Below are 27,564 nucleotides of genomic sequence, written 5' to 3'. Positions count from 1 at the left end.
GAACTCTCAAAAATTAAAATGAATATTGAAGTCAAACTCAAAATGAACAAGAATTACAACAACAGGGTTTCGAACATTTCGCCCTCCTCCTCCCTTGTCCACAAAATTCTAAAACTTATCAAGTCATTTGTGCTTTTCTGGAAACAAATTATGTTACAAACATTTTCTTTTACATTTACAACACTGAAAAAAATCGAAGCGAAATAAAATTTTAAATTATTGAATTTCTAGGAATTTTTTGCTAGGAATGTTTGTGCTGGGAATGTGCTTCTATGAATGTTTGTATTGTTGTTTGGCTAGTGCCAGTTACTGCATTGACGGTAAGCGAAGAAATCGAGAGTATTCTTAGAGTTGATGCTACAAGCAAGGGCGCCTGTCAACCAACTCACCTTAACAAAGCTGATAAAATCAGAAGAATTTTCACTCGAGATTCAGTTCAATGCTGCTGCTCTGAAATTAATGAATAAGAAAGTAACTAACAGTCATAGCTACTTCTCTCTTTGGTAAGTTTCTCATTATGTGCATCAAAGTGGATATTTGGACCAATAATTCTTTATCCTTTCATTTACCTACTTTCTCTTTTCACTATTTCTAACCTTTAGGTTGAGTCTTTGGATTTTCCACAACCGAATCTTAAGCAGACTCAAGACTCTTAAGTTATTTTATTTATTAAATTTTTTTTATAGATTTCTTCTTTAAGAGATTGTCTCAAGGGACACTTGGTCAGTCTTTGTGTCTTAAAGATTTCTAAGCCAGTGACCAAATGATTATTTTTTTCATGTGTTCACTGTAGCTTTATTTATGATGATCAATCCTTCCCCATGTATTCTAAATTATCTCAATGGAACTGAATCGTGTGAAAAGTGATAGAGCATTCTAGTGCAGATTACTTTCAGGAACTGGTGCGAGGCTTACAATTATTAAATGAAAAAAAAATAGTTTTTTTAACTGTAAGTAAGGAGCGACATTAAAACTTATAACGAACAGAAATTATTCAGTATATGAAATGGGTTGTCCGCTCTTCAACGTCTCGCTCTTTACGCTAAAGCTTTTAATTGTTTTAAAAAGTAGAATTGTGGCAAAGAGTCAAACTTTAGCGTAAAGAGCGAGACGTTGAAGAGCGGAAAACCCATTTCATATACTGAATAATTTCTGTTCGTTTTAAGTTTTAATGTCGCTCCTTACTTACAGTTAAAAAAACTAGTTTTTTTTCATTTAATTTCTGAACGTTTTTGAATTAATACATGTTTGATTTTGGCTCTCCACCATAGGACTAGTCCAATCTTATTGAATTTTTTGTATTGAATCAGATTAACAGATTATTAAAATGAAATTTGCATATTAATTCCTTTTTTGGCTAAATTGCTTTCTCTTAGCTTTGATCAGACGATTTTGAGAAATAAGGGGTGGGGAAGGAGGCCTAGTTGCCCTCCAATTTTTCGGTTACATAAAAAGGCACTTTTAGTTTGTAACTAACGTTTCTATTACTGTTTATTACTGTTTTAAAATGTAGAGTTAAGAGAAAAAGTCAAACTTTAGCGTAAAGAGCGGGTGTTGAGGAGGAAAAGCCCCTTTCATATACGGAGTAATTTCTGTTCGTTTTAAGTTTTACTGTCACTCCTTACTTGCAGTTAAAAAAACTTGTTTTTTTTATTTAATTATCGAAAAGCGCTTGCATTGCTATACACTAGTTTTTGCGACCATTCAATACTTTTCCTATCTGGTATTTCCCCTATTCTGAAAAAAAGACAAGATCTGGCTGAATTGTGTATATTATATTTCCGTCATTGTAAGTTTCTGTTTCATTTACCCCGGTCTTATAGGAAAAAGAAAATAATTCGGTATTTCTGGGCTTCTGACATTATTACTCCTTTGCGGAAGTTAGGCTCAAAATTGGAAAAGGATTATATTTTTTCTCTGGGCCCCTTCCACCTCTTAAGTCGTTTATTTTCCCGTTAGTCTTCACCTGTTTTCGCTTTATAGTTGTGTTATCTCTTAGCAGTTCTTTCGTTAGTTGAGTTATGGTTGTGGTATATATGTTTTATCGCTCGTAAAGTTGTGTTATTTTCAAATTATACTCCATAATAGAGAGGCTCCGAACACCCAGCATTGTATATTAAGCTCTGAACTTGACGTTTTTTTCTAACGTGACCAGATTAGTCCTGCGCCCTTTTCATTGAATTTTTCTTCCCCCATGACATATTTCTCCAAGGAAAGATCCTCCCATATAGCCCCCTCCCCTCAACCCTACCCCCAAAACCAAAAAAATCCCCCTGAAAACGTCTGTACACTTCCCAATAACCATTATTATATGTAAACACTGGTCGAAGGTTGTAACTTGCAGCCCCTCCTCCAGGGACTGTGGGGGAGTAAGTCATCCCCAAAGACATAGTTATTATGTTGAACAAAATGGCTATCTCAAAATTTTGATCCGTTGACTTTGGGGAAAAAATGAGCGTGGGAGGGGGCCTAGATGCCCTCCAATTGTTTTGGTCACTTAAAAAGGGCACTAGAACTTTTCATTTCCGTTAGAATGAGCCCTCTTGTGACATTCTAGGACCACTTGGTCGATACGATGACCCCTGGAAAAAAAAAAACAAACAAACAAACAAACAAATAAACACGCACCTGTGATTTGTCTTCTGGCAAAAAATACAAAATTCCACATTTTTGTAGATAGGAGCTTGAAACTTCTACAGTAGGGTTCTCTAATACGCTGAATCTGATGGTGTCATTTTCGTTAAGATCCTATGACTTTTAGGGGGTGTTTCCCCCTATTTTCCTAAATAAGGTAAATTTTCTCAGGCTCGTAACTTTTGATGGGTAAGACCAAACTTGATGAAACTTATATATTTAAAATCAGCATTCAAATTCGATTCTTTTGATGTAGCTATTGATATCAAAATTCAATTTTTTAGAGTTTTGGTTAGTATTGAGCCGGATCGCTCCTTACTACAGTTCGTTACCACGAACTCTTTGATGAACAGACTCTAAAAAATTACGATGAAATATTTCAAGGTGTGCTGCTTCAATGCAAAGTTTGAGGCATTACTGCCAATTATCTTAATTACGAAGCATTTATTGTCTCTAATTTATTTTAATATCGACTTTTGTTATCTAGTATATTTATCTACATTTAAAAGCCATAATAAGCCAATAGAGATTTTACGATATATAGCCCTGAAAATCCTAAAACTTTTTATTCCATCAACTATCGCACTTCCAAACAAGTTCATCGGTAAATTAGGAAAAATAAATGGTACCTTTGCATACTTATTTATAAATACTTCAGGTTCTCAACAATTTACATTTGGAGAAATTCTGTTCAAGTTTAAATATGACATCAAGAAATTACTGTCATATTACCTTAACCAAATTTTTTTCTTTCAATTACAATATATACATAATCATAATATTCGGCCAAAAAATTAGTATCTACATTAACAAGTATCATACTCAGAGATCTGAATTCAATGCGTTAGTGTTGATAGATCAGTGCTGGGATGCTCAGAAATAATAATTTACTTCTATCTTTTTCAATTAAAAGCATCTTAAATTCTATTTAGTTGAAAATAACTTATTTAGTTCATGTTCTGGCCTTATGCGTGGCGTTTGTCAAACAGTTCGTGGAAACGAGCTGTAGTAAGGAGCGACCCGGCTCAATAGTAAACGAAACTTGGATGCTAAAAGATATATCAAAAGAATCAGATTTTTATGCTGATTTTAAACATAAAAGTTTCATCAAATTTAGTCTTTGTCATCAAAAGTTACGAGCCTGAGAAAATTTGCCTTATTTTGGAAAATAGGGGGAAACACCCCCTAAAAGTCATAGGATCTTAACGAAAATCACACCATCACATTCAACGTATGAGAGAACCCTATAGAAAAAAACTCCAAGGTCCAATCTACAAAAATCTGGAATTTCGTATTTTTTGCCAGAAGACAGATCATGGGTGCGTGTTTATTTGTTTTTTGTTGTTTTTTTTTTCCCAGGGGTCATCGTATCGACCGAGTGATCCAGAGTGTTGCAAGGGGGCTCATTCAAGAGGAAATGAAAAGTTCTCGTTTCCTTTTTAAGTGACCAAAAAAATTGGAGGGCACCTGGGCCCCCTCCCACGCTCATTTTTTTCCCAAAGTCAACGGATCAAAATTTTCAGATAGCCATTTTATTCCGCATAGTCATTAACCACAATAACTATGTCTTTGGGGATGACGTACTCCCCCACAGTCCCTGGGGGAGGAGCTGCAAGTTACAAACTTTGACCAATGTTTTACATACAGTAAATGTTATTGAGAAGTGTGCCGACGTTTTCAGGGGGATTTTTTTGGTTTGGGTGTGGGGTTGAGGGGAGGGGGCTATGTGGAAGGATCTTTCCTTGGAGGAATATTTCATGGGGGAAGAGATATTCAATGAAAAGGGAGCAGGATTTTCTACCATTGCTATTTGAAAAAAAAACAATGAAAATATAAACATGAAAAAGTTTTTTCAATTGAAAGTAAGGAGTAGCATTAAGACTTAAAACGAACAGAGATTAATACGCATACAAGGGGTTCTAAAAATACTTTAGCATAAAGAGCGAGGTATTTAGGAGGAGATAAATACTTTGCTCTTTATGCTAAAGTATTTTTAGTAATTTCAACTATTTATTCTAGGGCCTTTCTGATTCAGGGGTCATTATTAAAGAATTGGGACAAAACTTAAGATTTAGTGAGAAGAGCGAGGCATTGACGAGGGGACAAAACCCCTCATATACATAATCAAAAATATAATTTTTAGTAAGAAATATTTTTTACTAATAAAAACGTTCGTTAAAAATTAAAAGTTCTAGTTGCCTTTTTAAGTAGCCGAAAAATTGGAGGGCAACTAGGCCTCCTTCCCCAACCCTTATTTCTCGAAGTCGTCTGATCAAAACTAAGAGAAAGCCATTTAGCCAAAAAAAAAGTAATATGCAAATTTCATTTTAATAATTTATGTACGGAGAGCCAAAATAAAACATGCATTAATTCAAAAAACGTTCAGAAATTAAATACAAAAAAACTAGTTTTTTTTTAACTGAAAGTAAGGAGCGACATTAAAACTTAAAATGAACAGAAATTACTCCGTATATAAAATGGGTTGTCCCCTCCGCAATCCCTCGCTCTTTAAGCTAAAGTTTGACTCTTTGCCACAATTCTACTTTTTAAAACAATTAAAAACTTTAGCGTAAAGAGCGGGGGATGGCGGAGGGGACAATCCATTTCATATACGGAGTAATTTCTGTTCGTTTTAAGTTTTAATGTCGCTCCTTACTTTCAGTTAGAAAAAAATAGTTTTTTTAATTTAATCTTTAACAAAGGGTGAACCATCGCATTTCAACATGCAGTAAAGAAGTTAGGGCCAAGACTAGGAACCATTTAGATGGGACAGATCGATCCAAATTTTTGGTAAAAAAGCGTTTTCACGGCCAGAAAAACAATAGGAATTTTGTAATACCTCTATTTTAATCGGTTGGAAGACTAGAACGAAGAAGCGGCGACCAGTTGCTTTAAAAATAAAGAAAAGAAATTAGTACGGAAACAAACATAAAATGTCATGTATTTAGTAGTTTGTTATTATAAAAACAATAACACTCCTTCGATTAGGTATGATAAGTGCGATTGTTGCTACAATTATTTGCACAAAGCCTTCGCCAAAAAAGTTTAAGAACAACCAGAACAAAAGACGGTGTAATAGTATAATCATGTTCACTGCCTACTTTTTATGTTTCTGGAAGCTGAACAAGCATTGTTTGGGTCCAAAATCTTAGATCTGACTTACATTGTACTTTGCACGCTGTGATTAGTAACAGGACGAACAGATCACACATTTGAACACTTCTCTGCACAAAGCTGCACCTACGAGTCTGCCACTAGTCATCGTCAGAACGCATGATGGCCTTTTCAAAGTTTTGACCAAGTTTTTCTTTAAGAACACGGTTCTAGGGCCTAAACAGATTCTCGTGATCGTGACCAAAGGCCAGACTTCTGGGTACAAATCCCCTTTCCGTTTAAACCGACTCCTGGACAGATCCGCAATTCTTGCTTTAATCTCTAAAACACTGGACAAATGGAGCGGAAAATGGCTAAGATTTTCTACATTTGCATGGATTACTGCTAAAATCACTATCAATTTATACAACGAATTCTTCTAATTTTCGGTTCCAGTCGGTCAAATCTTGGTGGATTTTTCTCATTTTCAAGCTGAGTTCAATTCACTATCTTAAAGTCAACAATCTCGTCGACAATCTCCCTCGGTTGCTTTTGATTCTAAGCCATTCAGCTCAAAGAGTTGACAGAGACTCGCAAAGTAGATATAATTTGTATTTCCTCCCAGCGAACGGCACAAATTCTCTTTCAAGAGAGTGACGGGAGACGTTTTTTCTTTATCGCTCCTGAGACAACAGTTTGGAAACACGGAATCAAGTGTAAATCCTTCTATGTCGACGAGGAAAACCAAATCAAATTGTACAGACGACGACTAATGCCAAAGAAAGTAAATCAAACATGGTTTTAATATGGCATCAATCAGTTGAGACAGCCAAATTAGCTTTTTGACCGAATTGATAGCTGCAAGATCAAGCCAATACTAATATTTTAGGGACAAAACAAGAGCTTAGGCAGTCTTCTGAGTTTTGGATTTTTTTCTTTTTTTCTTCATAGAAACTCACCAGTAACTGGTGGGTGTTTTGAGCCCGTTTTTAGAAAAAAAGATAGGCCTATTCTATCAGATTTTAAAACCAAATCAATTTCAGAAACAAGAGAGACAAACTATAACACTCCTAGAGACTAACAGAGATTCCTGTCCAATTTAATTTGGTAAATCTTTCACTCACCCTGGAAAAGGTAAAACAACAGGGGAACTTGATCAAAAACCAGGAACAGCTGCCTTCTTTGACGGAAATTACTTGCTTCAACTGGTGAATTATTTCCGTGAGCAGAGTTTCAAAATTGCTGACCATAGTGACCGTTTTCTGGTTTCCAAGCAAGTGAGTATGACAAGTAGAAGTCGAACTTCTCTAAAGACGCTGGACGACGAAGGTATGGCGATGGTACAACGTGACCCAGGACTAAGAAAAACGAACCTTTAACTGATCTATAGAAACTTCAGTTAAAGGAAAATGAACCCAACTAGTCTATGATTACCTTTCCTGTAGACGAAAAAGAAAGATCTAAACACCCTAAACACCAAAACCATTTTGTCAAGACATGGCACAGCAAATATCCTAGCCTTGAGTACAGCAATACGAAAGATCATACTTACTGCTTTGTTTCCAAGAGGGGCGGAAAGAGATAAGAGAGATGCAACATTTTCAGAAGGCGTACGTTCATGGTACAAAATACGAAGTAAAGGTGATAAGCCAGGTTTACTTGCATTCCAATTTGAGTCAAAAAGTCATAAAGCTTCAGTCTCAGGTCTTGTTACCTTTACCTGGCCTAAGGCTTCACTTCCATATTTATACGACAAAGAAAAGTGGTGCAAAGATACTGAAGCAGAGAGAGAGAGAGGGAAATAAAAAAAAGTCGTAAAAAAGTTGATGGGTGTCACTATCACATTTGGGGATCAAGGATTTGCCTATCAAGGAAAATACCATGACTGAGACTAATTGATCGAGGTTGTCAATTTGCTGGGACATCATAATGATGAGATGGCACAATAGCTAAAGTGTCGAAAAAAAAAGCTATAGATGCTACTACTTATCTCACCTGCTTCTAACAAAACGATTTTATAGACCTGGTAGGCGAGGAAGTCTTGATAAAGTTTATCGACGAAGTAAAGCGATTGGAATTCTACAATATCTTAACTGATACTACACCAGCTGTGAGCCACGAGAAGGGACTGGTTGTCGGGGTCACAAAAGTACATTCATACCAATATTTAAAGGAACGGCTCCTTTTCCTTCTTGATTACCCCTCCAAAAAAGGAGCTGACATAGCTACAAAAATCTTTAAAGTTCCGTAAGAATGTGAACTAGATTTAGAAAAGTTAGCATACCAGTCGTATGACTTTGCAAGCAATATGTAAGGAAGGTTTGAAGGAGTTCAATCCTGTACTTCATGTCTGATTGAGAATGAAATAACATATATTCATTGCCTGACTTATCGAGGCAACATTATTATCGAATATTGTTACAAGGAAAGCGTTTTGACCTAAAATATGTTTGACATGATGCAATAACTGTATGCTTCCTTAACAAGTGTTTCAAAGAGGTTCAACCTTTATCAACCAGCTACTGGGTCTGTAGAAGGGGAGCTTAGCCTCGAATGACTGTCAAAGAAGAGGTGGTCGGCAATATGTGAGTTACTAGATGAGGTTTAGAGCATGCTTCCTGGAACAGTTAAGTCTCTTGCGTGACACAGCAGATTCAGAGAATTTGGACACTTAAACAAGAGTAAAATCGCAGTCACTTCTGTCAACAATGTTGCGTCTAGACTTCGTTGCTGAGCTGATTTTCATGAGGAAAATAATGTGCCAGACCAAGGCCTTAATAAGAGATGATTTGGATATTTTATCAGCATTGCAGTACATGAAAGCAAGTTGTTCTTTACCTGAAGATCTGCTCTATCCCAGCAACATACAGCTTATTAGTTAAGTTAAAGCTTCTCTACAGATATAAACAGCACTGTTTTCTCTCATTGACCATTCTGGGCATTCTGAATAAGTCGACATTCCGTGTCTGACGGACAAAGTGATTTTGAATCGGAATTCAAAAGAACTTACCACCTGCATTGCCTTCCAAGTAAATTTCGTAAAGAAGGTGTGAGAACAGAAGCCCCAAAAAATGGGGGCAGGACCGGCTATTATACCACAGAATTCAAAATGACAGGGGCTTTATATATTAAAGAGCTGCAGGAATCGTCTGAAGAAGTTCAGCAGCTTCTTCTGTCAATCTTTCAGTGTTTAACCAAGCTAGACTCTTCAAAATGCAGTGAGTTTGAGGCAGCCAACACAAAAAAAGACATAGCTGCTGAGCTAGAGTCATCATCACCCAATAATCAGAGGAAAGTGAAGAGAAAAAGGTGTATCTATCTTCAATACTTGTTCCTTTGTAATCAGTTAGTTTTTATGTATTAGAATTCTTTATTGAATAAAGCTAAGTCTGATAAATTTTACATGCCATAGTTTTAATTTAGCTTCTGTGTCCGCATTTGCCAGGAGTCTTGACGATTTTGTCAGCCCATTCTTTAAATCCCTATCCAAACTCCAAACCTGGCTACACTTACATTCACAGCCCCCTCGGTAAGGAATGTAAATTGTGCAATTTGTCTATTTTTTTTTAAATAGGATTTATCAATTGGAAAGGGGGGAATGTGCGATCCTGGATGAGCCAGAAAAAAGCTGAGAGTATGAAGACAAAGTTTCCAGAAATATTGAGGGGTACGTTGAGCTGAATGAAAAGAAACTATTTGCATTAAAGTTATCAAAAAGGCATATCTGCAATAGCTTAGGAACAGGTAGTGGTATTAACTTTCACTGCCACTATTGCTACTACCCCTTTTTTAGCTGAAAGTAAGACTGGTTGCAATTCCAACTGTGAGTACTTGCAACTGTGACTGCCTTCCACCTGCTACTGCACATACTTTAACTGCTGTCAGGGAATGTTGAGGGGTTTGTTGAAATTTTAAACTTTGATGTTGTAAAACTTGAAACTTTAGTAGCCTAATCAAAAACTATCAGGAACTAACTAAAAAAAAATACTCAAAAAGTTTTCAAATTCAAGTAAAGACCCATATTAAACTTAAGAACAGCAGATTTTCATTTCAATAATAATTTAAACTCAAAACGACTAGAAGTTAATATTAAAGAATAAATGAAACCCAAAACTAACAAAAATTAAATAAATAATCATAGGAAACATCAAATAACAAATACTAATATAAAGGAAAAAATAAATGTGATTTATTTAATCATTTATATTAGTCACATACCTGTTATCAATGCGTTTGCTATGATTGTTTTTTCAATTTCTCTTTGGGTTTCTTGTCCTCTTTAATAGTAATTTCTGGTCGTTTAAGTTTAAATTGGGCTATTATAGACATTTATTTCAATTGGTCTATGTTTAATATAGCTCTTTACTTTTTTTTGAAAAACTTTTTTTTTAGTTAATCAGTACAAAAACCTCAAGAATTCTTTGATAGAAGCTCTGGGGGATAATATAAGCCCTTTCTGCAGAATGACCATTGTTGTACATACTTGTAATGAATAGCTTCAATCTAAAAAACAAAACCATGATAGATAAACTTTTTGTATTTTCTTTTAAATCTTTGAGTAATTTATAGTAAAACATTTTTATACATTGCTAGGCGCCAAAAAGTTGGAAGTTTACTTGTCCAACTTTGGACACTGTGACATCAATATGTGTGTCCCTTAGTAGGTCCCTAAATAACATACTTGAACTAAAGTAGTATCATTGCTTTAGGATTTAAGCTTGAAGTGGCTATGCCTTGCTTCAAATCATGAAAAGAAAAATTCAAGGAATTTTGACTTTAGCTTGCAAACTGAGAGACAAACATAACATTTTATCCATTAAGTATTACTCCTATATATATATATATATATATATATATATATATATATATATATATATATATATATATAAATATATATATATATATATATATATATATATATATATATATATATATATATATATATATATATATATATATATATATATATATATATATATATATATATATATATATATATATATATATATATATATATATATATATATATATATATATATATATATATATATATATATATATATATATATATATATATATATATATATATATATATATATATATATATATATATATATATATATATATCGTTAATGTTAAAATCACTTAGCCCTTATTCAAACCTCCCCGCCCCCCCAAAAAAAACAATATCAGCTTGGCAGCATGTATATTTTTGCACTAATTTCCCAACAAAAGCTAGTTGTGCATTAGCATTACAAAAAAGTATCAATTATAAGAAACGGGAAACAAAAGGCAAATTTCTGTATATAGCCTAGGCCTGTATCCAAGGGAGGCAGGGATGTAATTGACGACAATAGAAGCAATTAAATTTGGAAAGACACCTGATGGTAAATTTATGACAGTTCATATAACTGACTTACCAATAAATTGCGTATACTGCACAATGCCTTTTTTTTATGTTCTTACCAAAATAATAATCGGTTCTACCGCAAATTCAAATTTAAGCATTTTTTGACCTAACCTTATTATAAATAACTGAAAAAATGAACTGAAAAATATAGATTATTCCGTCAAAAATGAACGATAAATCATACTTGAAAATTCGTCATTTTTAATAGCTAAAAAGTGCTTAAATTTGAATTTCCGGTAGAAGCGATTATTATATTCATAAAGAACATAAGAAAAGGTATCGAGTGGTATGTTTAGTTTGTTGGTAAGTCAGTTATATGAAATGTCATAAATTTACCCAGCTGATTGGCAAATAAAATAGAATGTTTATCTTTCAGCCTTCAAATCATCAAAAAACTCAAAAATCAGTAAATTTGAAATCATAGAACCGGTAAGAATACATTCTACATGGCCCATATAGTCATTAAATTGACAATACATTCATTGTTCACTAACCAGCTACTCAACGCAGTTTCTCAGACATTTCATGTCATTTAATACAAGGTCTCTAGCCCAGACGTAATCTCATTGACCGTCAGATGAAAAAGTTTGCTTAAAAATCTGCCAGAGTAGACATGCAACAGTGGCAACAATGTTAATTTATCCATATTAATATTTCTTAGCCCTTCACAACCAAATGCACTAAAATAAACAGCAAGTCAATTTAAAATGCCACATAAAAATAAATTAGATTAGGGAAACCCAGCAAATAAACTATATAATCTTACACTCTTTCCTGTTCAATAAGCACTTTACAGTTTAATTAAGAAATTTCAGTGTTGCCGAGAACTTATTTTAATCGAAAATGACAGAAGAGAATGACCCTGCATCTTCCATTAAACAAAAAGGCCGTAATACATAAGCAAAATAGAAAATCAAATTCATATATGAAAAATAATACTTTTTCTAATTTAATATTTCTGAAAATTTAACAGAGAAAACTTTAAATATATCTCATATTTAAGAATATTTGTTATATTTAAGAATATGACATGCCTAAAACTCTTAGAATTATATGTTCTTCAAATTCCTTATGGCAAACAAAATCAAACCAAGAGAATGCATGTTTGTTGCTTCCCGGAAAGGTAGACTTAAATTAGCCTAGGTAAACATATAGCTAATAATATTTCTTAAGTAGAGGGGTTGAATAAATCCCTATCAGTCCTTGGTTTCTCCCAGCTGAAATTTAGTTTTTAAAAAAGCCTTGTCAAAACTAAGATAAGCCTCCATAGTTCAAGCATCCCTAGAAACAAGTTGGTTTTCTTTAATATATATTTATCTTTATGGTACTATATGGTTGATTTTGGAGTTTTCACAGTCATTTCTGCTTGATTTGAGAGAATCTCTGATTTTGGGTAAAAATTTTGTTGTTCATATTATTGACCTTACAAATAGGCCTAAATTGAATATAGCCTACTGCTAGATGCCATTTTGGTAAAATTGGAGCAAACAGTATTACTGTCTTTCATATAAAGTGCATATACAAATCGATGCCTTTTTCTATGCTCTTTACAAATATAATAATCACTTCTACCAGAAATTCATATTTAAGCACTTTTTGACCTCCTAAAAATGACCTATATATGGGGTCATTACAAATATTTAATAGCTTAGAAACAAATTTGGGCTAAATATTTTTGTACATCAAGGGTTTGGTGTGGGTAAAGCATTTTAATATTAAATACGTAAACAAACCATTGCTGTATTTTTTAACTTTTTGTTATGTGTTATTGGTGTTGCACTGGTGATTTCTCTTCTCATTAAAATTTGATGTGCACAAACACATAAAAAAAAATGGATTGTGCTTGGTGCCTAGCTGACTGACTGTATTTCAAACAGTAGGTTATATGAAAAATCTGGTTCAATCTTGATTTCTTGGGCTATTATGAATGAAAGGTTAAGATGTGGGTCACATTCTGCAGATGAAGGATTACAGATTGCCAAATATTGTTGTTTTTGGCCAACCATCTGGGGCTAGATGGAAAGCAGGAAGTCCTTGTCTAGAGTGGGAGGATGTTGTATATAAAGATTTAAGGGAAATCAGAACTTCCTGGGTGGGTGTAAAGAGACAGGTCTTGAATAGATTGGGCTGGAGGAGGAGGATGCCTAGCTGTGTTTGCCTCATGCAGCTTGGCACTGTGGTGAGTTATTATTATTAGTAGTATTAGAAGTGTTTTTACTGCAATTCTACTATTTTTTGCCCCCAACCCCCCTAATGTTCCAATATAACCAATTGTCCAAAATACATATTTTCTAATGTTTGTGTTTCTGAATTTCACCATAGTTGATTCATTTTACAGTTACACAGTCTGAAACAAGAGTGATACATGACAAACTGCATTGGAAATATATAATTTTTGCTGCATATTTGCACATTGTTAGGGTTTGGAGAAAAGTAAACTAGAATTGCAGTCAGAATGCATTGACTACAAAGTGACCTCATATTATGAACTAAGAATTGTCTTCTTAAGATGTTAAAAATCGGGCCAGTAAAAGCCATAATGTACAGAAAATGTAGTGTTCCTCTCCCTTTTCCAGCTAACAAAATAACACCATTACAATAAACCTCCTTTGGCACCCCAGATTTAAAATCAGGCCAGTAAGAGCCAATACGCAAAAACAATATAGTGTTCCACTCCCCTTTCCAGCTAGCAAAAGAACACAATTACAACAAATGTCATTTTGTACCCCAAATGTAAAATCAGGCCAATATGAGCCAATATGCAAAAAATGTAGTGTTCCACTCCCTTTTCCAGCTATCAAAAGAATACCATTACGACAAACACCATTTTGTACCCCAGATGTAAAATTGGGCCAGCATGAGCCAATATACAAAAATGTAGGGTTCCACTCGTCTTTCCAGTTAAAAAAAAAATATCATTACGACAAACGCCATTTTGTATATTAGATGCTGATTTGCAGTAGTTTTTTTCTTGTGAGGAAAAAGTTTTTTTTTATTAATCAAACAGTTTGTGGTAACAAACTGTAGTAAGGAGCAACCTGGCTCAATAGTAAACGAAACCCTAAAAAACGGAATTTTGATACTAAAATATACATAAAAAAAATTAGATTTCATGCTGATTTTAAATATATAAGTTTCATCAAATTTAGTCTTTGTCATCAAAAGTTACAAGCCTGAGAAAATTTGCCTTATTTTGGAAAATAGGGAGAAACACCCCCTAAAAGTCATAGGATCTTAACGATACCGTTGCATTGGGCGTATCAGAGAACCCTATAGCAAAAATTTCAAGGTCTTATCTACAAAAATGTGGAATTTCGTATTTTTTGCCAGAAGACAAATCACGGTTACATGTTTATTTGTTTTGTTTTTTTCCAAGGGTCATCATATCGACCAAGTGGTCCTAGAATGTCGCAAGAGGTCTCATTCTAACGGAAATGAAAAGTTCTAGTGCCCTTTTTAAGTGACCAAAAAAATTGGAGGGCACCTAGGCCCCCTCCCACGCTCATTTTTTCTCCAAAGTCAACAGATCAAAATTTTGAGATAGCCATTTTGTTCTGTATAGTCAAAAACAATAATAGCTATGTCTATGGGAATGACTTACTCCCCCAGAGTCTCTGGGGGAGGGGCTGCAAGTTACAAACTTCGACCAGTGTTTACATATAATAATGGTTATTGGGAAGTGTACAGACGTTTTCAGGGGGATTTTTTTGGTTTTGGGGGTAGGGTTGAGGGGAGGGGGCTATGTGGGAGGATCTTTCCTTGGAGAAATATGTCATGGGGGAACAGAAATTCAATGAAAAGGGCACAGGATTTTCTAAAATTACTATATAAAAAACAATGAAAAAATAAACATGGAAAAGTTTTTTCAGTTGAAAGTAAGAAGTAGCATTGAAACTTAAAACGAAGAGAGATTATTATGCATATGAGGGGTTCTAAAAATACTTTAGCATAAAGAGCGAGGTATTTAGGAGGAGATAAATACCTTGCTCTTTATGCTATAGTATTTTTAGTAATTTCAACTATTTATTCTACAGCAGTCATTCTTAAAGAATTGGGACAAAACTTATGATTTAGTGTAAAGAACGAGGTATTAACGAAGGTACAAACCCCCTCATATACATAATAAAAATTAAAGAATATAAAAGTTTGCTATGTAAGTTAATTCTTAAGTTACGTATATTTTTTACTAATAAAAAAATTGGCTAAAAATTAAAATCTATAGTTGCCTTTTTATGCAACCGAAAAATTGCAGGGCAACTAGTCCTCCTTCCCCACCCCTTATTTCTCAAAATGGTCTGATCAAAACTAAGAGAAAGTCATTTAGCCAAAAAAGGAATTAATATGCAAATTTCATTTTAATAATTTATGTGTGGAGAGCCAAAATCAAACATGCATTAATTCAAAAACGTACAGAAATTACATAAAAAAACTAGTTTTTTTTAACTGAAAGTAAGGAGCGACATTAAAACTTAAAACGAACAGAAATTACTCTGTATATGAAATGGGTTGTCCCCTCTGCAATCCTTCACTCTTTACACTAAAATTTGACTCTTTGCCACAATTCTGCTTTTTAAAACAATTAAAAGCTTTAGCGTAAAGAACGAAGGATTGCAGAGGGGACAACCCATTTCATATACGGAGTAATTTTTGTTCGTTTTAAGTTTTAATGTCACTCCTTACTTTCAGTTAAAAAAACTAGTTTTTTTTATTTAATTAAACAATGAGATGATGCTGTCAACACAACTAAAATTCAACCCATGAGCTTCAACTTGCTAGGTCAGATACTTAAGACACAGATAATCACACATAGTGAAAAGAAAAAAAGGACAATTTCTACGCTTTGCAAAAATTTACTAGGCTTGAAACTGAATCAAATTAGGAAGCCGCGGTTGTCCCCATGATTTAAAATCGTACAGCTAAATAGATTTTGCAAGTGAAAGTAGTTTGATTTTGGAAGATAAATTTTTTAGCCACAAAATATTATGAGAAAGAAAGGTTCCCCTCCCCCTCTACCTGTGGAGTCTTAACGGTAGTGGGTGGTAAACTGGAGTAGCACGATCTGTATAATCATATCTGACTGATTTTTGTGCCCACAATTTTATTTAGCACAAGAGTACTTTACAAGAGCAATCTTTTGAGTCGCAATGGCCCGATTTTAAATTAGGAGTACAAAATGGTGTTTGTCATTGGTACAAACACCATTTTGTCGCAATTACAAACACAATGGTGTTTGTCGCAATGGTGTGCGCTTGATAGATGCTAACAAAAGAATACCATTACGACAAAAGCCATTTGTTACCCCCAATTTAAAATAGGGCCAGTGTGAGCACAGAAAATGTAGTGTTCCACTCCCCTTTCTAGCTAACAAAAGCATACGTTTGCAACAAATACCAATTTGTTCTCCAAATTTCAAACAGGGAAAGTTTGAGTCAATATACACAGAAAATGTAGTGTTCCACTCCCTTTTCCATCTATCAAAAGCATACTATTGCGACAAACACCATTTTGTACTCAAAATTTAAAATCGGGCTAACAAAGGCTATAAAAAAAAAATACCATTACGACAAAAGCCATTTTGTGCCCCCAATTTGAGATCGGGCCAGTTAAGACCCCCAATTATATATGCTAATCAATTCTGTCATAGATACAAACCTCCCTTTTCTGGTGCACTAAAACTTACCCAGACTATATCAATTCGTTCAATTATCTCATTTAGTATCCAGTTTTAGCCTAATAATTTTAATATTACTGAAAACCTCAGTTATCAAACTTTTAACAGTTTGAAAATATACTGGTTTCATTTTTGGTAAATTATTTTTTCTTATTGTTTAGATTGGAAGAAAGTGAACATATCACTTAGTGCCCTTTTAAGCTCTCTAAATATAAGCATACCTTCTAGGGAAAGTTCAATTTTGAGCCCTGTAAGGTAACATGTTACGTTTTCAATAGTTTTTAGACTATTATGAAGTATCAAAGTTAATTAGATGTAAGAATTAGGTTTTAAATGAGCTTTTCAAAAACTATGATGCTTCAGTGCCCAGGTGGCAGATAGAGAAATGCTGTAAGTTATGTAGTGTTTTCATAGGAGACAAGGACCAATTGGGGACCCTGTTCCTAGGGGTTCACAATAGAAATTGGAGAACTCATGCCCAGGGGGTTGTGAATAAAGGTAGAGTTAAATTTCCTGTGAATTACATACCTTCTTCTGGTAATGGGTTAAATTGAATTGTTGCACAAAACACCATCATGGGAGGATTTTCTACAGAAGGACAAATGCAGCATGGCATAAGATACAAATCTATGAAAAACAGCTTCTGTAAAGACCTTAACCCTGTTGAGGTACCTTGCAGTCAAACCTATTCGTACTTGAGGAGTGGCATTCCTCAAGGAAATTATAGCCTAGAAACAACTCAGCTTACACATGGAAATCTGATTAATGGATAATTGTTCTTGGCTGGGTCTGTTTTTGTGGGCATTTTTGGGCCAAAAAACCTCTTTCCTACTAATTTATCTGCTGTAGATTGCCTCCTCATAGTAATCTATCATTTGTAGGCATGAATATATAATAGGCTGGAGATCTTCTGCACTGGATTTTGACTCTTGTTGATAGAACAGCATCACCAAGTACTAAAACCATATTGTGACCAAGGTGGGCCCAAGGTTGTAAAAAGCTTCAATTCAAACGGAGATCCCAGGGATTTTTTGCTGTCCAGTTTGGATCCAGCTAAAGTGATTTGGTGTAGATCTGAGAAGATGTGTTGATCTCCTTCCTGTACTGGTTCTAGGACTATTGATTTTCCAGGGGCCAAAATAATGATTTAAAGAATATGAAATTGTAACTTGGAATGTTACAATGTTAAGAAGTAACTATTGTTTTGAGATTTTGACACATCAAACTGGACTTAATAGGAGTTTCAGAAACTCATATCCTAGGTGCGGGAATTAGGAAATATGAAATTAGGTAATATGGAATTTTTTTTTTACTCTGGCAGGAAGGATGAAGTATACAGACAAGGACTAGTGCTCATGATGAATAAGGAAGCTGCTAAGTCCTGTTTTGGTTTTTGACTATTAATAATAGAATACAAGTCACTTATTTTGTGACTTAAAAGTGCAGGGTATTAGTCATAGTAGTATATGCCCCTATAGAACAAACTAATGGAGGTAATAGGGGCTGTTGAAATTTACTTATAGTCACTTGAATGCAGAAACAGGGTCCCAGGTAGAAATATGTTGTTTATGTTACAAGATTTTAATGCCCAGGCTGTTAGAAAGAGGGATAGATGGTACACTAGTCTAGGTAAATTGGTGTAGGAAAAGAAAACAGTGATGGCAACTGGATGCTGCTATTTTCATTATTTATCAACACCAAAATACAGTAAGCTTTATCAAGCTTGTTGCACTAAACATATTAAAAAAAAGTTATGACAATGCTGACAATATTATGCACACATACAAAAGTATGAAAAAAATACACACTATGAAAACATAAAGGTCACAAAACAACTTCCATAAAAAAAAAAAAAAATTCTAAAATGGATTGTGGTAAGACCTAGTATAGAAATCTGTAGAGGCCAAACTACTTTTATTTTAATCCAAAATATAGTAAGCTATAATCTTGTTCCAACAAATATAACAACAACTACAGCAAACACTGACAAATAATATTATAAAGGATTTAAAAATGATTTACTGTGAAAATGTGTTTCTACTAGTTTTGTTTTGAATGTATTTATATTATCTGTTAGAAATGTTTCAGGTGGAAGGTCATTCAATGACTTTCAGATTTGTGCTTTTGTGCTGGGCAATGCTGTGATTTTGTGCTGGGACAGAGTCTGTAGGTATAACAATCTAGTAATACCCAATGCAGTGTTTGTATGTAAAATGGCCTTTAAGTTAACATGGTATTCATATGATGGCAAAACAGCTAACCTTATTGATTCTAAACTGATGACTAGGAAGATCAATACATGATATTAGGATATATAGGAGTGCTGTTATTGATGTTAAAAGTAAAGATCACTATCTAGTGGTGTCTAGGGTTAATTTAAAACTGAAATATCTATGAGATGTGTTTTTTTTTAATTAAGTTCTATTTGAGTATAATTACACAATGAAAGATTATTTCAAAAAAATAAATCTATTTGTAGAAAGTATATCCTTTACTTATTTTTCGACATAATTGTCAAGTTTGTTCAAACACTTATCATACCTCTCAACCAATTTTAAAATACCCTCTTGGTAAAAACTTGCTCCCAGCTCCAATAACAAAGACTTTATTTCCATTTTCATGTCATTGTCATCACTGTAAGGGTTGCCAATGAAGTATTATTTGAGGTGGAGAAACAGATGGCAATCACTTGGTGCAAGATCAGGACTATAGATTTGGTAGTCTAAAACTTCCTAGCCAAAATTGTACACCAAATTAAAGGTTTGAACTGCAGTTTGAGGTTTTGCATTGTTTAGAAGAAGAACCATTCCTTTTGTAAGCATGTTACGTCTTTTTTAATTGCTCTGCATATCTTTCTAAGGGTTTGACAGTATACCTCTGCATTGATATTGGTTCCTCATTGCATGAAGCTGACCAACAAAACACCATGTCTATCCCAAAACACCAACGCCATGATTTTGTGCTGGAACAGAGTCTGTTTGGCCTTCACATTTACAGGGGCTTTTGTGTTTCTTCATTCCATGTTTGCCCACTCAAATCTTTGGTTTATGTGGTCCTCTGTTAGAAGTTTTGGGACCTAACAGATCCACAGTTCCAAAGACTGTAGGGTTTTGGAAACAACATTGTAGTAAAGCACTGACCTCGAAACATTAGAAAATTCATTTGGCAGACTAGTTATGGTGAAGCACCTATACTCAGGAATTCTTGCTTCAACTGATGCCACCCATTTGTCTGTTGGAAGGGGACTCGAGTGGACATAATCTTAGATGTTGTCATGGCCATTGTTGTCACAGCAAACCAGGATAGAGCTATAGGAAAAGATATAGAAGAAAAATGAAAAGTTTGCGACACCCTGGATTTATTTTGTTATCAAGAATTAGTGACAGTACTAAAGTAATTACAAATTATAAGGCCTCAGGTGTTGATAGCGTGTTTAATTAGTATCTTAAATATGGTGTCAATGAGGTTAGATGTAAGTTACTGAAGATTATTTATGTGATTTTTGAAAAAGGGGAAGTATCTAGTAATTTTAGGAAAACCCCAATTAAATCCATTTATGAGAAATGTGATAAGAGTGAGTGTGGTGAGTTACTTAGTTTGATGACACTTTCTAGACTTTAAGATGCTCTAGGCAAAGTTTAAAGGGATTAAAATTGCAGTTATAGGTAGGGTACGGGTTGTGGCAATCAAATTTACAGTCTTGGTCATTAATTTGGAATTGCCTTAGTCATCAAATACCTTTACTTCTCTGTTTTATTGATAATGAGCAAGAGTTTGATTCGGCTGATAGAAGAGCCATAATGAAGGTTTTATCCTTTTGTGGTATACCATTCAATTATGTTATATATTTGTATGGTGTATGGTATACATTTATGTCATTAGTACAGAAAAATGTCTTTAACGTAGTTTATGCTGATTATTCAAGCCTGCTAGATGAAAGTGTGAGAAAATGAATGAACTAAAATAGGTCTAAAAATTAATGTTAAGAAGACTAAGCTGCTAAGTCTAGGAATAAGCAAAAGTGAAAAGATGACGTTGGTTAATAAAAAGATCAATCAAGAGGGCAGGCTCCCTTACCTTGGTAGTATTATTATTAAAGCCAGTGGTTGCCTTGAAGATTTTAAAAATAGAATACCCAAGGCTCATGGTGTTTTTAACACGTTGAAGAAAATTTGGAAGAATAGGAATGTAATTATGTGAACCAAGATTAGAATATTGGATGTTACTGTGATGACAGTGGTCAAATATGGCTCTGAAGCTTGGGCACTCCAAAAGACGGAGCAAGATCTGCTAGATTTTCTCCAGAGAACTTGTCTGCAGATTGTTTTGGGTGCTCAGCCGACTGACAATATTTCAGTCAATGGGCTCTATGAAAAATGTGATTCAATCCTGCTTTCTAGAGCTTTCGCCAGAGAAAGATTGATAAAGGAGCATGAGAGCTATCACGTTCTGTAGATGAAGGAGGACAGATTGCTAAAGATTGTCTTTTTTGCCCAACCATCTAGAGCTCAATTGAAAGCTGGATTTAGAGAGATACTTAGGAAATTGGGAACTTCTCTTGTGGGTGTAAAGAAGGAGGTTTTGAATAGATTGGGGTGGAGGAGTAGTATGCATAGTTGTGTTGGCCTAAGGTGGCTTGGTGCTTTAGTGAGCTGATAGTAGTAGTAGTCAAGGGTTCAAAATGGAATTTGTCCCAGAAGCTTTTATTATATTTAAAAAGACCACAAAAAAGCATTAAATGATGTATGTGTTTTCTCTTTAGGTAAATTATATGGAAAAGTATAAATATACCTCATTTTCATGACATGTCAGGAACCAAAAAGAAATCCTGATATGCTTATTCTGGCCTTTTCTAAATGACTGGTTCTTTCTATCGACAAAATTTTTCTATCTAGACAAGTGGTTGCAAAATACAGTTAAGATAAAGACAATTAAAAGTAGCTAAAAAGTGGTGAAAGAGGATAATTTGGGATTCAATGTCCTATCAGTAAAGATTCAGAATAAAATCTTTTTCTAATTAGAAAGTTTCATGTGGTATTCTTTTTATCCAATATTCAGCACAATCACTCAGGCTAAACTTGATATATCTGAGACCAAACACAGTAGGCTTACAACAGATCAGTCATAGGCAGCACAATGACACTGTGTAATTAAAGATTAAAGTTCGCTTGACATGTTATTTATTAAGAATTTTTTTTTCAGTAAGGGACTTAGTACAGAAGTTGCCTTAGAAACTTCAGAAGGGGTTTGATTGATTAAAAATACCAGTGGCCTTTTTAAGAGTCAAAAGTGACTAAAGTCCCCTGATAACCCTTTTGATCAGCAAATTTTAAAGGTACAATAATGATGTCCCTATGGGTGACAATCCCCCTGCCCACAGCTCTTGGAGGAAGGGCTATATATTAAGCTGTTTGGCCATTGTTTACATATAGTACCATATTTCTTTAAAAAAAATCTGGGTCTAGCGGTTGGTAATTGTAAAAATATTTGTATATATTTTAACAAGGGATTATATCCATTCAAAAACCTTGAAAAAGAAAACCAAAAGTTTGAAGCTTAGTATATATCATTGTTAGGAATCAGAGTTGCTTTAATAATCAAATATTCTTGGAAAAATTTTAGTATGAAAAGACTACAATCTGTCTATAGTTAGAAGACAAGCATCAATGAGAATCCATATAAAGAAACATGCCGAGTGCCGGGGCTCAAATATCTGAATAATTAAAATTATTAATTAGCTTTAATAATCAAATAACTTTTAAAAGATTTGGTATGAAAAGACATTAAGTTGCATTAAGAGAAAAAACTGGTAATCGCAAAAATATTTGTATATATTTTAACAAGGGATTATAACAATTCATAAACGTTAAAAACCTGTTGCATCCTTATATGAGAAAGCAAATCTACTTTTTGCCTCGCTGCTTACGGTAAGAGGCGAAAACAAGGCCAGAGGAGGTTATTGAGATTTTTCGTTGGTCAGAGATGCAACAATGGGACACTTCTTTTATTTTTTGTTTATTTAATAATAAAGTAAGGAGCTACAGGAGTTACATTAAGAGTAAAAAATGAACAGAAGTTGTTCCGTATATGAGGAAGCAAACCTCCACCTATTGCCTCGCTGTTTATGCTAAAAGGTGAAACCAAAACAATAGGAGTTTTTTGAGATTTTTTATGAGATAGAGTTTATTTTCCTTAATTAAATTCTAATGCCATGGGAAAGAACGTCTATTGAATGTCACCTTTTCAAAGATATTTGATTATTAAAGCACCTTTGATTTCTAACAACAATATCTACTAAGCATCAAACATTATTTTTTCTTAAGGTTTTTGAATTGTTGTAATCCCTTGTAAAAAAAAATTAAAAATACTTTTACAATGCCGAAAAGCTTCATTTCTTTTTCTTATGTACCTATTTTGGGGTAGATGCTTGAACGAATTTTGCGTAAACATAACATTGATACTTGTTTCCAATCAGTGGGACTATTAGGTACTTTCCTTAATCCTGGGAAGGATTTTACCCGGGGAGATTTAGTTAGTGGGATGTATAAAATTCCTTGTTCTTGTGGAAGGTTTTATATTGGTAATAGAACTTATCAACAAATTTTGAGAGGTTTATTGAGCGTCGCAACTAAATAAAAAAAAAATCCTTAAATTAAGAAAGCCTCCTGAAAGTTTTGTTTCGGCTCTCGCTGAACAAACATTCTTTCATAGTGAAGATTTTACACTATTTGAAGAGGCTGCAGCCATTTCTAATGATAGGGTTTTTTTTTCAGTGGGCTAGGGAGGCTATAGAAATTAAAAATTATATGTTTGCTACTCTTTCAATAGAGACACTGTGAATTTAAATATTGACCCAATTTATGATTGTCTTTCGGTAAAAGAACCAATAGTCAATAAGGGAATTAAATTTTACATATTCAATAGTTAACTTTGTCTCAATTTTCATAACTTTACCTCAATTGCTTTGATGTTATCATTGGGGTAACTCGAATAGCTTCTTTTCCCAACGTGAATCAGTAGCGACAATTTTATTTATTACTTTTGTTGGTGGTTTTATTTGTTTTTAGTTTAGTGTTTTTTTCTTTTTATCTTGTGGTGAGGATGCCTAGTTTATATACAGGCCAAATATTCGTGTTATTTCAGTCTTTCATCTGTTTCTCTCTATTGGGCTCAGTCTTGTTTGAGGCTTATTTTTTGTTGAGTTTTACATCTCTTGGTTGTTTATAAAACCATCGGTTTCTTGTAGTTTTTATAGGCCCATAACGGTAGCTTGTACTTTTAGCAAGCTTTTTGAACACCTCCTACTACCTTATAGTCAGAGCGCCAGATTCTGTATCGTGCACCCACCCATGCCGGAAGGTACAAAAATTCTGAGGACGGATCCTAGGGTAGTCGACCATGCTGAAAACGAATATCGTAGGGCGCATGTTCGCCATTGGGGCGTTTCTGAGACATAGGCCAAATTTAGCCTTTAACTAAGTGTGACGATTCAGGATTTTTTTGCGACTTATTAGGATGAGGAATCTGGCGTAATGTTATATCAATCGAAAGAAGAGATCTAGATCTACAAGAATATGATTTTTAAATTGAAAAAAAAAACTATTTTTTTCTCTATTTACTATCTATCTAGTTTCAAAGTAAGTGTTTGCAGTTTAAAATAAATAATTTTTTGTAGTGCCACTGAAATGATCACTAGCTGTATCGTGAAAAGGGAAATAATTTTTTTTTCTTCCAAGGGTAGGAATACTTTAAACTTCCTAACAGTATAAAATTTTTAACTTTTACTTAAAATAAAAATAGGTTTAAAAAAATGTTGACTAAAGATGTGTTTTTTTGTTGTTTTAGAATGGACGAATATGTTTTCTGGGGTACTAAGGCGTCTGCAATTACCTTTTTGGGACCTGATTTGCCACTTATACGACTGAGATATTTACTACATGAAAGAATTCTGCTTTAGATGGATTCAGTCGGTGCACTGGAGTTTTCTTACTCGGCCTGCCCGTGAAATTGGGTAATAGTAACTGATTAGGGACCTGTTGTAATTAAAAGTAAAAGGTATCAAATAAAACTTTCAAAAATATTCCTCATTTTCTTCTTCCAAGAATTCAGATGGGGCAAGGTCAGACTCCCTGCATGCCCTCCTCGTTTCACAGCAGGAGCATAAGCTGCAGCATCCTTTCATTTTTGAGCAGCTACAGTCTTTCCTGGATCTTCCACTTTTGCATCAGCAGTAAGCTTCCAGGCTTGATGCTTCTTTACAGCTTGAGACGACCGCATCTACTCCCCCTTCAGCCATCTTCCATCCATGGAGGAGTGGATCTTTAATGCTCGGCCGAGCCTGTACTGACGACAAGATCGTCCATGTAGTGAATATGGCTCTTCGTATGCGTGGTGCGAAGGTGTCGTCAGAAGGTGGCAGTCTTCTCACATCTTGTTTCTGGCACCAAATGTAAGCCCTTACACTGGCCAGTGAATTGAATCCAGCCTGTTTACCGTACATTTCGATGACCAGGGATTTTGATAGGTTGTAAACTTCTCTAAACGCGTCGACTGAAAGCTTCCCTTCTGTATCCTTGATCCGCTCCGTCACTGACACCGTTTTCGAGGCAAAAGTTGGAGACGCCGCGGTGTTCAAGAAAGAAGCTGTCCTGACGCCGAAGAAAAAGTTCATTGTGTCACACCCTGACAAAAAGTGCACGAACGGTAACATAATCTGCTCCTCTTTGGACAAGTGGAATCCATCCGTCTGCTCGTGTACTGGGATAATGTAAGTCAGGAACTTCAAAAAAAGTTAGCTCTGTCCTTCAGCTTGAAGCTCTTCAAAAAATGAACACAGGCCACTGCCACGTCTGAGTCGTTGGCATGCACACGATACTACAAACGTAACGACTAGCGTGCTTGGCATGTGTCATAAGGTGTTGGTCAGCCTCTTTGTGGCTTGAGGACAAGCATTCCTTGTAGTCACAGTCTTCTGGTAAAGTTGGACTGCAGCAACGCTTGACCAGAGACACTTTGAATCTCTCCTTGAACCCACCTGAGAGAAAAATTTTGAGTGCGTTCGGAAGCTGATCACCCATCTGCTCCCAGGTCTCATACAAAATTTCGAGGAGTCGGGTTTTAGACGCTGAGCTTGCAATTAAGGCATCCATTCTTCAATTGTGCTAAGAGCGGAAATCTGGAGATTTTTCCCTTTCTCTCGTCGGTGTCTGCCTGCTGATTTCAAGGAGATCGACTCTCCGGTGACCGTGAGCTTCCCAAACAGCCCGTTGTACCGATCTGCGACAATATGGAATCAGGAATACCCACTGGAAGATCATTCAGCAACAGTAGAAGCAATCTTTCCGCAAAATATTTGACTGTTTCAAACCTGTCAGGCGGATATGACCTCATCTTGGACATTAGGTTAATGATGTGACTGTAGCTTTCCTTTTTTTTTTCTTAGCCAGTTCAACAGCACAGCTTTGTTCCGCGTACTCATTTTCCGGACAGAGGATGTCTTGGTTGATTGTTGTGGAAGATGTTCAAAAATTGATGGAGGGAAAAGAAGAATCTTTTTTGTGAGGATCTTTGCAACTGCTTTCTCCTTTTCTTCACCGTAGCTCAACTGAGCAGTAATGATTCTCTTCAAGGCTGTTGCTTCAGAGCTCAGGAGATTGGTTCTAGGGACACCCTTCACTTTCTGAGTTTTTCTCTCTGAAGGGAGGTTCGGAGTGCAACCTTTTTCTTTTTTACCTGTTGTTTTTTCCTTTTTTTTCCTTTTTTTTACGCAAGTAATATCAGAAACAATCTTCTCATCGTCCACAACTCCTGAAGTCACAATATTCACTAGGTCGGAGTCCACTCTGCTGAACTGATTGCCACGTGTAGTGAAAATGTCTCGAACTCTATCTTGCGAAAGTTGTAATCGCATTTTCGTCGACTGATTGTCTTCGTGATGTTTCAATGTTTTTGTGGATACGTTGACTACTTGCAGGAAACCATTGCTGATGGCAGCAGAAATCGGTAAGGTAAGAATCCAAGCTTCAGTCTGTCTCTCATCCATTTGTTCTCCTATTATTCCGGCCGTCGTCTTTGCATCCTTGTTCACTGTACATTCCTGTATCTGATCGAACAAGGTGGCCATGAACCTGGTGTGCGTTCTCTTCACTGCGAAGTATCCTTTCATGAACTTCTTGTGGACATCAGAAAAGGCTTATGGTAAACTTCGTATGTCTGATAGGTGCTTTATGAGACATATTGTATACTGAGGATGGTCAGCCGCCGCCAAGTATGGCGACATCCGAGCAGTTGCTGTCAAATGAGACTCCCAGTCATAGTCTCGTTGAGCATGGTAGAATTGCATCACTATTTCAAGTATTTTTAAGAACTGCCGCCAGAAAGCAAACTTGGGCGACGCATTTCGCAGGGTGTCGAAGGCATTCATTATGGGAGGCAAAGTGATTAAGGTATCGTTCTTCCTGAAGTGCAGTTCGCACCTTAGCACCGTTTGCCAATGAAGTCCTGAATAACTCAATGGCACTACCCAGCTGATCCAGATGGGATAAGTCTTCTTATGCTTCGGAGTAATACTCTTCCCAGGACTCCCAGTAGAGGGCTAGCAAGATCTTGTACAGTATGAAGTAGGCATTGATAGCTTGGTACTAGCCTTTCCCTTGTCGCAAGTACCAGGAAGCACCAACTTTGCCTGCACTATAATCTCTTTGAGTCCGGAGTTGTCCATTATCTTACCAACTGCCTTGAGATAGTTGAGCAGGAG

The 27,564-nt window shown here is 35.2% G+C and overlaps 2 protein-coding genes across 13 annotated transcripts in view; one reads left to right on the top strand and one right to left on the bottom strand.

The window, feature by feature from the left end:
- The window catches only part of LOC136024911 (uncharacterized), a 49,735-nt gene extending 37,736 nt beyond the window's left edge, over positions 1-11,999 (bottom strand). Inside the window, exons 1-2 of one of the 4 annotated variants that reach the window (XM_065700475.1) lie at positions 11,904-11,970; positions 5,474-5,523 (exon numbers count right to left, since the gene is read on the bottom strand). The gene's annotated coding sequence lies outside the window, so the exon portion shown is untranslated. Of the gene's footprint in view, positions 1-5,473; positions 5,524-6,851; positions 7,068-11,903 lie in introns of those variants that run through there. The other 3 variants (XM_065700474.1, XM_065700477.1, XM_065700476.1) reach the window with 3 other exon arrangements.
- Positions 1-27,564, top strand: part of LOC136024916 (uncharacterized) — a 202,087-nt gene that overhangs the window by 56,375 nt on the left and 118,148 nt on the right. For 5 of the 9 annotated variants that reach the window (XM_065700495.1, XM_065700486.1, XM_065700494.1 and 2 more), the window contains exon 1: positions 12,199-12,280. The exons of 1 other annotated variant lie outside the window; for it this stretch is intronic. The gene's annotated coding sequence lies outside the window, so the exon portion shown is untranslated. Of the gene's footprint in view, positions 1-12,197; positions 12,281-12,510; positions 12,531-27,564 lie in introns of those variants that run through there. 3 more of the 9 variants (XM_065700493.1, XM_065700491.1, XM_065700492.1) reach the window with 3 other exon arrangements.

This window comes from Artemia franciscana, chromosome 3 (genome assembly GCF_032884065.1).
Source record: "Artemia franciscana chromosome 3, ASM3288406v1, whole genome shotgun sequence".
NCBI classification, from domain to species: Eukaryota; Metazoa; Arthropoda; class Branchiopoda; order Anostraca; family Artemiidae; genus Artemia; species Artemia franciscana.
This window is presented reverse-complemented; position numbering and strand designations above follow the sequence as displayed.